Source organism: Macaca fascicularis, chromosome 7 (genome assembly GCF_037993035.2).
Source record: "Macaca fascicularis isolate 582-1 chromosome 7, T2T-MFA8v1.1".
Classification (NCBI taxonomy): Eukaryota; Metazoa; Chordata; class Mammalia; order Primates; family Cercopithecidae; genus Macaca; species Macaca fascicularis.
Window position 1 is genome coordinate 8877091 of NC_088381.1, and position 9851 is coordinate 8886941.

Genomic DNA, 9851 nt, shown 5'->3' on the forward strand with positions numbered 1-9851 from the left:
CTCAAAAAAAAAAAAAAAAAAAAAAAGCAAATTAGCCGGGCGTGGTGGCGGGCGCCTGTAGTCCCAGCTACTCAGGAGGCTGAGGCAGGAGAATGGCATGAACCCAGGAGGCGGAGCTTGCAGTGAGCCGAGATCATCACTGCACTCCAGCCTGGGCAATAGAGTGAGACTCCATCTCAAAAAAAAAAAAAAAAAAAGAATGCATGGAGATAGTTTATTATTTTCGCCCCCTGGAACTTATGATCAAAAGTCAATACCTTTGTGACCTACAGGTCTGTTTATTTGCCCTCCATTATAGACTGAGCTGTTAATAACATTAAATTAGCTCACATGGATTCACTGGCTAATAAAGAAGAATAGATTTGAGGGCATTGCTGCCCTGTTTATGCCAAAAATTTCCCTAAACTGAAAGTTGTTTTGTGTTCTTTCACTCCCCTCTGCTGGTAAATTTTAATATAGTTCTTAATTTTTTTAAGTCAAATTGATAGAAACATCAATTGTGTTTTTAAAACTGTAAGAAAAAATAATGTTGAACATCACAAAAATGTACTCAATCCTTCCCAAAACCCATTTCTTTCCATTTGAAATTTTCAACATTATTTTTTAGAACAGGTCGTTGATCTGAAAAATTTGTTTCTAGTGTCCAGATATGTTTTTGGTAGGGTCCTTCCCCTCACCCCTTATACTTGATACACAGTCAAGATAAGGAAGCCAGGTGGAAAAGGAGGTGTATTTTGGCAAAAAGAAAAACAAACAAACAACAACAACAACAAAACATTGAATTAATTTACAAATTGAAATAGTACCTCACCATATGTTGTTTGTATTAAGATATTTACATTAGAAAACATTCTCACATGTGTCATTTATTTCACACAATGGTACCGCAAGATAAGTATGCACATTCCAAAATCTAGAGCTTTATTGTTCTATTTTTTTATTTTTTATTTATTTATTTATTTATTTTTGAGACGGAGTCTCCCTCTGTCGCCCAGGCTGGAGTGCAGTGGCGCCATCTCCGCTCACTGCGAGCTCCTCCTCCCGGGTTCACACCATTCTCCCGCCTCAGCCTCCCGAGTAGCTGGATTACAGGTGCCCACCACCACGCCCAGCTAATTTTTTGTATTCTTCTAAAAAATAGAAAAAAATCACTAGGTTCAGCCCCAGGTAAAATTCTGAAATAGACTCAGATTTGTTGCCTCCAAATGTTCCCCTTTTTTTTTTTTTAACCATTTCTCCCTCTGAGCCCCTCTCTCTCTTCCTCAGGTAGCCCATGGTCTAATTCTATTAATTTCTCTCTTTAGAAAATAAAGTACATAAAACAGTTATTCACAATGGGTGTCTCATATCTCAGGGTAATTTGCATTTTAGAAGAAAGTAACTAAAGCCAAAGCAACCAGCCCCTAATAGGAAATTATGGAGATCACAGAGTGGGGCATTTTTAGATAAGATTTTCAGTTGCTCCTAAAATCGAAAGGTGTTGGCTCTCGAGACTTCTCCAAAGGTCACCAGTGTCCCCAGTGGGAAGGGTACATCATGCTTTTGAGCCCATCAGCATCATGGAGCCATAAATTATATGACCAATATTCTTGAGAAACCATCAGCATTACCTTAACCATCAGGCTGGTTTCAAATGCGTGAAGTCTCACCAGCTGGCTCAACTTTCACCCATCTCTTGTTTTTCCTTAAGTCTTCAGGAAGGGTTTCAAAGTGGTAACACCTCCCCATCTTATCAAGTTCCATTAAGACAGAATTCCATGAACACAGAAAGCAGTTCAATGAAGTTAAGACTGCTGGCACGGGCCGAATGAATCTAACTGTATCTCAATTTTGGTGGTGAAAATGCTTTGAGGTAGTTCATTTTTGTCATCTTCTATAAATTCTGATCAAAAGATGCATTAGGGGGCCAGGCACGGTGGCTCATGCCTGTAATCCCAGCACTTTGGGAGGCTGAGGCAGGCGGATCACAAGGTCAGGAGATTGAGACCATCCTGGCTAACACAGTGAAACCCCATCTCTACTAAAAATGCAAAAAATTAGCCGGGCATGGTGGCGGGCTCCTCTAGTCCCAGCTACTCAGGAGGCTGAGGCAGGAGAATGGCGTGAACCCGGGAGGCGGAGCTTGCAGTGAGCCAAGATTGCGCCACTGCACTCCAGCCTGGGTGACAGAGTGAGACTCAGTCTCAAAAATAAATAAATAAATAAATAAATAAATAAATAAATAAATAAATAAGTTGACGCATTAGGAATGTAATGCCTCATACATTCTGTGGATTAAAATTATGTACTTTACTGTGATGACCTTTTCAATACTCTGTCATGTGTTTGACTGATCCTGGAGCTCTCTTGTGTTTACAGCATCATTGACCTCTACAAAATGCACGCAGAATAAATAGATAAACACACTAAACTCTGCAAGGGAAACATGCAGATGAGGGTCCCCATACCAGCCATGTCAATCTAGCAGGTAAATGAGGCCGTTGTCCTTTTCCCTGGTATTAAGCATTTGGAGGTGAAGTTCAGCAGATAAGGCTTTTGCTGTCTGAGAAGCAAGAACAGTCACATTCAAAAGGTCCTAGAGAAGAGTTTTAGTGGCACTGTACATGATACACACAGTATAGGCTTTCTCCTACCTTTCAGCATTTCGCCAACTGTCAACATTTCCTGAGGGCTGAGACCTCTGACTTTGTATCAGCTAAAAGTATCTGTAATAAAAATAGTTAACGTTTATTGAGGTGTTTGATACTGAGGTGTCTGAGAATAACATGATCTAAGTAAGAATATTATACGGTTCATGTGATTCACATAACAACTCTTTGACATAGATACCTTACTTATTTCCATTTTACAGCTGATGAATTTGGGGCTCAGACAAATTAGATAATTTTTCCACACTTAAGTGGTAGAACCAGAATTCAAACCCAGGTCATCTGACTTCATTCCCCATGGCGGCCATAAAAAAATGTACCAGTCAGATCTCCTGCTGCAAGGAGCATCGTTGACTGAAAGACCTAGCTGCTCGTCTCGGGATCCATCACTGCCTTTGCACTCTGGGCTGTCCCCAGTCAATGACTGAGGGTTACTAGTGCTGGTCCATTCCTGTGGGATGCAGAACTCTAACGTGGGACTTCGGTGGGGAATTCCCTATCAACTTGTCCAAAATGTCTTAGAAGGATGCTGTAGTTTGAGGTTCAATCCTCCTTCCTTCCCTTCTCTTTTCAGAGATGTCTGAGCTACATCTGATCAAGTCAGAGTTGACTGTTCACAAGTCCTAGCCTATCATTTTGGATGCCAGAACAGCCTACAAGACAACCTCAAGAGTAAGATAAACCCCTGTTACCTGAGGAGACTAGGATACCGAAAATTATCTAGTCAGATAATCAAGTTTCTCTTCTAGATGCTTTCTACTTTTTGTTTGTTTAATTTGCATATCATAAAGCACAACAAAACATTGCTTGCTTTCTCTACCTAATAAGCCAGAGTGAGAAACATTGTTGAACTTAGGCCATTATCTTTTGAGCCTATATCAGGGCTTCTTAAATCTTGATGTACAAATTTTTTTTTGAGAATCATAAAAATGCAGATTCTGATTCAGTAGGTCTAGGGTGGGGCCTGAGTTACTTTTTTTCATGCACCACATAGCAATGTTTTGGTCAACAATGGACCATATAAATACATCCCTGTCTTCCACCTCCATATTCTGTCCCACTGGAAGGTCTTCAGGCACAGTAACACACAAGGAGCTATCATCTCCTATGATAACAATGCCTTCTTCTGGAATACCTCCCCCCAGACCACCACAAATACGTGAGGATTGCACTGTGCTATAGTGATGCTACTACAGCAACATCATCACTAGGCAATAGGAATATTCCAACTCCATTATAATCTTATGGGACCAGCGGATATGGATGATCCTGACCCTGCCTAGGCCCACGTTAATGTGTGAGTTGGTATATTCATTTTGGTTTTGTTTTTGAGACAGGGTCTCATTCTATCGCCCAGGCTGGAGTGCAGTGGTGCAATCTCAGCTCACTGCAACCTGTGCCTCCCAGGTTCAGGCAATCCTTCCACCTCAGCCTTCCAAGTAGCTGAGACTACAGGTGCGTGTCACTACGCCTGGCTATTTTTCATGTTTTTTTGTAAAGGCAGCGTTTCATCATGTTGTCTAGGCTGGTCTCAAACGCCTGGACTCCAGCAGTCCACCTGCCTCGGCCTCCCAAAGTGCTGAGATTGTAAGTGTGAGCCACCACACCCAGCCCTCTTAGTTTTTTGTTTGTTTGTTTTTGAGACGGAGTCTTGCTCTGTCATCCAGGCTGGAGTGCAGTGGCGCAATCTCGGCTCACTGCAAGCTCTGCCTCCCGGGTTCACACCATTCTCCTGCCTCAGCCTCTGGAGTAGCTTGGACTACAGGCGTCCGCCACCACGCCCGGCTAATTTTTTGTATTTTTAGAAGAGATGGTGTTTCACTGTGTTAGCCAGGATGGTCTGCATCTCCTGACCTCGTGATCCGCCCACCTTGGCCTCCCAAAGTGCTGGGATTACAGGCGTGAGCCACCGTGCCCGGCCTATGTCTTAGTTTTTAACAAAAAAGTTTAAAACATAAAAATAATAGAAAATATCTTATAGAATATGGATAGAAAGAAAATATTTTTGTATAGCTGTACAATGTGTTTGTGTTTTGAGCTATTACTACAAGAGTCAAAAGTTAAAAAAATTTAAAAGTTGATGAAATTAAAAAGTTATAGTAAGCTAAGGTTAATTTATTACTGAAAGAAAAAATTTTAATAAACTTAGTGTAGCCTAAGTATACACTGTTTATAAAGTCCATAACAATGTACACTAAGGTCCTAGGCCTTCATATTCACTCACCACTCACTGACTCACCCAGAGTAACTTCCAGTCCTGCAAGCTCCGTCGTCTCAGCTGCTCCTTCAGAAAGCTCTAGAGCTGGGAGGTCCTTCAGTTGTCTTGATAAGGGGCCAGGCCTATGAAACCCCATATTAAGCAGGCATGGAATGTAGACTGCCCCAGGGAAGGCGTCACTTGGGGTGAGGCAGGTCCTTTCCATGGAGCAGCTCTCAGAGGGGGACTTAGCTGTGAGCCATGAGGAGCCAGCACTCCTGTCAGCGGGGCCAGTGAGCACTTCAGCCTGGAGGGGGATCTAGGTGAAGTACCAGTGTCTACTACTCTGGTGATAGCCCCAGTGACCTCAAGAAATCACTGTCCTGTTTTCCATCTTGGTCCACATTTAGGACAGAATATGATAGACATTTCTTCAAACATTTCTGTTTTAATAATAAATGGGACAACGTGTCTGTGGAACGTGCCAGGCCCTAGAGGCAAGTGATTCTAGGAACAGTCATTCTGGTTTTACAGAAAAAAACTCTGACCTAATTTGAAAGTTGCACAAATCATCTTATTTCAAGCAGGGATGCCGGTAAAAGGTTCAGGAAGGCCCTTTGGCAGATACTTCGTGTATTGATTTCACAGAAATGAAAGCTAGGTGAGCTAACATCTGAGGAAAAGGATGTGTGCCATCTAGTGGCACTAAAAGCGAAGCCTAATGCTTAAGGGAAGATTTCCCTTTTCATCCTCAGGGAACTCAGTGAGGTTTTCAGTAGTGTGTTCCTACTTTTAGAAGTAGGTGTGGGAGTTCACTAAGTGAAATAAAATTACAATGTCCACAGCTGGATAGCTGCGTGGGGTAACACATAAAATTGGATCCATTCTTTCTACACTGGATAAATTCCAAATTTAAGGACTGGGTGCGGTGGCTTACACCTGTAATTCCAGCACTTTGGGAGGCAGAGGCAGGCAGATCACCTAAGATCAGGAGTTCAAGACCAGCCTGGCTAATATGGTGAAACCTCATCTCTACTAAAAATACAAAAATTAGCCGGGTGTGGTGGCATGCACCTGTAGTCTCAGCTACTCAGGAGGCTGCGACAGGAGAATCATTTGAACCCTGGAGGCGAAGGTTGCAGTGAGCAGAGGTCTCATCGCTGCACTCCAGCCTCAGAGATCTAATATTAAAAAATGGAAAACATAGCAGTACTAGAAAATTAAGTACTAGAATTCACAAGAGTAAATACCTTTATAACTCAGGAGTGGGGAAAATACTCCTATGATCAGAATCCAGAAGCATTAGGGAAGAGATTAACTATAATTTAAACAAACAAAAAAGCAAGGCAAAAAGTCTAAAAAATATGTGCAACTTATATCATGAGGGGCTTATAAAAAAAGTCTCTAAAATATTTTTAAAGTCCATCCTGATAGAAAGTAAAGGATGGACAATTTAAATAAAAAGAAGTACAAATAGCCCTTAAACAGGTGAAAAGATTGATTGATTTATTGCACTTTGTTTTCCATTTTAGGAGTTGCTTTTACATTTTATTTTTTTATTATTATTATTATTTGAGATACAGTCTCACTCTGTTGCCCAGGCTGGAGTGCAGTGGTGCAATCTCGGCTCACTGCAAGCTCTGCCTCCCGGGTTCATGCCATTCTCCTGCCTCAGCCTCCCAAGTAGCTGGGACTACAGGCGCCCGCCACCATGCCCAGCTAATTTTTGTATTTTTAGTAGAGACGGGGTTTCACCTTGTTAGCTAGAATGGTCTCAATCTTCTGACCTTGTGATCCGCCCGCCTTGGCCTCCCAAAGTGCTGGGATTACAGGCATGAGCCACTGCGCCTGGCCTATTATTATTTTTTTAGATAGAGTCTCACTCTGTCTCCTAGGCTGAAGTGCAGTGGCCGGATCTTGGCCCACTGCAAACTCCACCTCCCAGGTTCAAGCGATTCTCCTGTCTCAGCCTCCCGAGTAGTTGGGATTAAAGGCATGCGTCACCACGCCTGGCTTATTTTTGTATTTTTAGTAGAGACAGGGTTTCACCATGTTGGCCAGGCTGGTCTCCTGACCTAAGTGAACCGCCCACCTCAGCCTCCCAAAATGCTGGCATTACAGGCGTGAGCCACCACCTTATTTTGGCCTTATTTTGTATTTTAAACATGTTACACATTTACAGGGTTCCAAGAGTATATATGAAACAAGATCTATTCAGAGAGGTCTAGCTTCCATTCCTATCTTCTCCCGCACCTGTTCTTGATCTCTCCTATTGTTTACCATGTTTATTAGATTTTGGTTTACCTTTCTATTGTTTATTTTTGAAAATATAAGTATTCGTTTGTATATGTATCTGTAACACCCTGTATACCAAAGGTAGCATACTATATACACTCTTTCGTGCCTTGCTTTTTCACTTCACATCATAGTCATATATCTTCCACATTCCTTAAGAGCTTCATAATACTTTGTTGTATGCATGCATCATTTGAAAAGATGTTCCACTTCCTTCACAAAAGATCAATACAAAACTATACTGAAGGCCGGGCACAGCGGCTCACACCTGTAAACCCAGCACTTTGTGATGCCGAGGCAAGTGGATCGCTTGAGGTCAGGACTCCGTCTCAAAAAAAACAAAACAAAAAAACAACTATACTTTGATAACATGTCCTACATATCGATTTAGCAAACATCTAGGAGTTTGACAATTCATTCTATTGGAGAGGCTGCAGAGAAACAGCAAACGTTGCTGGAGTGAATACAAAATTGCACAACCCCTATGAAAGGGAATTTGGTAGTATTAAACAAAATAACATGTTCTTTTACCCTTTGACCTAACAATCCCATTTATAGAAATCTATGCTAAAGACCCACTAGCAAAAGCATGTTATATATGCACAAGGAACCTTTTGTAATAGCAAAAGACTGGGAATAGTCCACATATCCACTAATAAGAGCCTGGCTAAATAAACTACACTACACCCATATATAACCAAAAAGAATTATGTCCAGTTCATTTACAACATAGTATCTTGACTGTATATCCCCAGTTGGATACAGTTTTAGAAAAAAAGGAAGCGGCCGGGCGCGGTGGCTCAAGCCTGTAATCCCAGCACTTTGGGAGGCCGAGACGGGCGGATCACTAGGTCAGGAGATCGAGACCATCCTGGCTAACACGGTGAAATCCCGTCTCTACTAAAAAATACAAAAAACTAGCCGGGCGAGGTGGCGGGCGCCTGTAGTCCCAGCTACTCAGGAGGCTGAGACAGGAGAATGGCCCGAACCCGGGAGGCGGAGCTTGCAGTGAGCTGAGATCCGGCCACTGCACTCCAGCCTGGGCGACAGAGCGAGACTCCGTCTCAAAAAAAAAAAAAAAAAAAAAAAGAAAAAAAAGAAAAAAGGAAGCACGTGCAAAGTTAAACTTCATTATCTGTCTAACGTTAGCAATATCACTATTGTTATTCTGTTTTTAGTCATTCTGTATCCTATTACTGCTATTATTGTTATTGTTTTTATATACCTGTGAATATACGTAGATGAAGCAAATAAGCATTATGTTAATATTAAGAATCAATATTTTCATTGCCTTCATGTGTGTAGGAAAAAAAGAACCAATATTTTCATCTTAAGAGAAAGGAGACAAAAAGAGCTCAGCTTTAAAAAAGGATTACGACGTAGAAAAAGACACAACACTCAAGATTGTCATGGGTCTTTAAGAAACGGAAATTTGAGACGGCTAAAACACAGAAGAGTGTGGAGTTTGGGATAGAGATGAGGCTCAAGACAGCGTAAGCAATTTTTTAAAGTTATGTCTGAAGCAAGAAGAAAAGACAAGGAATAGGTTCAGTTTCATCTCTGATACACCGTTTCTTGTTAAAATTGATGTTTTTTTCTGCAGGCATTTGCTTCCTGAATGATGGTCCCACTCAGCCATCCACCTACACTTTCTACCAAGTCAATTTATACTGATTCTTCGGGTCAGTCAATCACTGGTACGTTTCCCCTCTCTGGTCAAGGATCTTTTATTATACCCTATCACAGAATCATATTCCTTTCCTTAGTGCACTTCTCTCAACTGATAAGTACCCCCATTAATGTAATTACTTGATAAATACATGCCTGCCTTTCCTCTTCCAGGGCCGAAATTGTACCTGGTTTTGCTCATCATTCTATAGTATATAGAAGGAGTTCAATAAACAGTTGTTAAAGCAACATATTTAACTTCCATTTTGTTCCCATCTCTTCACTCAGAGACTTTTCTTTGGATTGGGAAGGGTAAAATACCCGAAGACTTGAACTCCAAAAGAAACAAAATGATTTTATGCAAACGTTTCTTCCCTAAAACTCATTCATTGGGCAAATATTCATTTAGTCCCTGGCACTATTTGGTAATGGGAATACAGAAGTGCATATGGCAGATAAAGTTCTGTTGCTGCCCTTACCGAGTTTAGTAGGGGTGAGATGTGGTGTTAGTAAATGCATACTATATTGTCTGTATTTAAATCGAGTCCAAATCTCCCGCTCTAAATCCCGCCTTGGGATGTTTCTTACATCCCAAGAAACAGAGTATTTTGATGGGATTGCTGATGTTTCAGAATGCAAAAGTAGCTCAGGGCGTTTGCAGTCGTGCAAGTCAACAAGATAACCGTCTGAACCGAAAGCTGGGCTCCTCCGGGTCTCCTAACTCCAAATCCAACTCCAAGCTTCTGCAGCTGCCACCTCCCGTAGACTTCTCATTTCTTCCGCATTCTTCTCTCACGACGGGTCTTCTTTGTTGTACTTAATTTCCTATGCAACAAGAGTTCAGCATCACCATCAGTCCCCCAAAGACCAATTCTCACAGAGCCGAAGTTCCCACCAAGGGCGGTGGATAAGGGTTACTAAAATCAGCGTTTATGAATCCTGTCTCAAGTTGTCTCACCTGGGGTTCCGTAGAACAGTTTCTGCGTAAGAGGTCCTTCAGCGACAGCCGAGCTCGGAAAAAAACGGGAACAAGGTGTCTTTTA

At 41.8% G+C, this 9851-nt stretch overlaps 1 protein-coding gene across 1 annotated transcript in view; it reads right to left on the reverse strand.

Moving 5' to 3' along the window:
* The window catches only part of LOC123574662 (putative golgin subfamily A member 8F), a 34159-nt gene extending 24360 nt beyond the window's left edge, over nt 1–9799 (reverse strand). The window contains exons 1-2 of the mRNA XM_073995411.1: nt 9288–9799; nt 2634–2705 (exon numbers count right to left, since the gene is read on the reverse strand). The gene's annotated coding sequence lies outside the window, so the exon portion shown is untranslated. The remainder of the gene's footprint in view (nt 1–2633; nt 2706–9287) is intronic.
* Nucleotides 9800–9851: the final 52 nt, after the last annotated feature.